This window comes from Opisthorchis viverrini (genome assembly GCF_000715545.1).
Source record: "Opisthorchis viverrini unplaced genomic scaffold opera_v5_293, whole genome shotgun sequence".
In the NCBI taxonomy this organism is placed as follows: Eukaryota; Metazoa; Platyhelminthes; class Trematoda; order Opisthorchiida; family Opisthorchiidae; genus Opisthorchis; species Opisthorchis viverrini.
Window position 1 is genome coordinate 165,433 of NW_008751951.1, and position 1,369 is coordinate 166,801.

Genomic DNA, 1,369 nt, shown 5'->3' on the forward strand with positions numbered 1-1,369 from the left:
AAACTCTGGTTTATGATATTTCGAAGATCGTGTCAGAGAAAACATGAGGCGGTGTTTGTGCAACACATTCTAGTTCAAGAATACCACAAACCAGAGTTTCAGCTGGAATTGCAGCTCGATAAGAATCGTTTTAATCTGATGGAGTAGTATGCCTCCTAAAAGTTGCAAATCATCGCGCATGCTGCTTTATCGAGTAAGTGGCCCAGCGAAGGGATAAAAGTGACTGGAGTGAAACGGCCAATCAGCATTCTCCGGCTGTGCTTCGGTGTATATCAAGGGCCTCAAACTGGTTGTATGACGTATGTCTTCATTTCAAAGACCAAACAAAGTACCAGAAAAAGGTCGGCTGTCTGTATAAAGTTTTTTGCTTATTTATCCGCAGTTTCTGTGTTTTATTCTTTTTCAACAAAAGTTTTGTGCCTGAGGTGAGTTTCTACGGCTGATCGGCCCATATATATTCGTCACACGATGGCGTCTCTAAATTTGGATGTGGAACTCTCTGTCGGGCGCGTCTTCAATAGGTGATGTGGACTTACACCATTCCCATTATCTGTATTTATTTCTCTATTTCCGGATTTAAAGCTGGCCCGAATTTAACGTATGAAGACCACCCTATGGTGCCTCGTTGCGTTCTCCGCGATATCAAGCCACTTACGTTTTCGTCTCCTTGAACATATTTCAGGCTGAATTAATGTTAAACTATTCTCGCTTCTTTTCCCTTGTTGATTAATACGATCCTCGTCCTATTAGGTGTAGTTAGGTTTCACTGAGTCAACACCAATTGAGGCATATCAAGTTACATTTAAGCCTCATCTAGTCCGTCCACTCATCTATGATGGGAGCTGTATTGGAGTTGATTCAGTGACTCACACCAAGACAATATCTTTTGTAATCCCGATTGACAGCTAATGTCATCACTGCTGATCAAGTTTTTGTCGTGTAACTGAAGCCAATCTGTACCGAAAAAAACAAGCACTGTGTAGCCGATTAACGCTCATTGCGAATAGTCAGCGCAGCTCACGAATTTCAACAGGATTCAACATCACGACTAACAATGAAAGACCAACCTGGTCGCCTATCTCTTGAGGGATAAACATGGCCGTTTTGGCAAACAACGACTTTGGAAGTTGAAAATAACAGTAATGAGATTCATGTCTTTAGCCGTTCTATAGTCTTGTACAAATCCGGTGTATAATCTTCCACAGTACTGTTAGTTGCGAATGTCATGGTTTTACGAGGGCTGGGATACTGCCAGGGCGCCCACACCTAGGCAAGAGGACGATTAGGGTCCTCAACCAAAATCTTTGGCTCAAAAGCCTAACCGCAAGGCAGCAGCGTTTGGCGGGAAATGCAAATGCATTACCATTTC

The 1,369-nt window shown here is 42.8% G+C and overlaps 2 protein-coding genes across 2 annotated transcripts in view; one reads left to right on the top strand and one right to left on the bottom strand.

The window, feature by feature from the left end:
- T265_14924 (hypothetical protein) overlaps positions 1-1,369 on the bottom strand; it is a gene marked incomplete at both ends in the record, with an annotated part of 19,407 nt that overhangs the window by 16,700 nt on the left and 1,338 nt on the right. The window lies entirely within an intron of this gene.
- T265_09656 (hypothetical protein) overlaps positions 1-1,369 on the top strand; it is a gene marked incomplete at both ends in the record, with an annotated part of 46,243 nt that overhangs the window by 15,990 nt on the left and 28,884 nt on the right. The window lies entirely within an intron of this gene.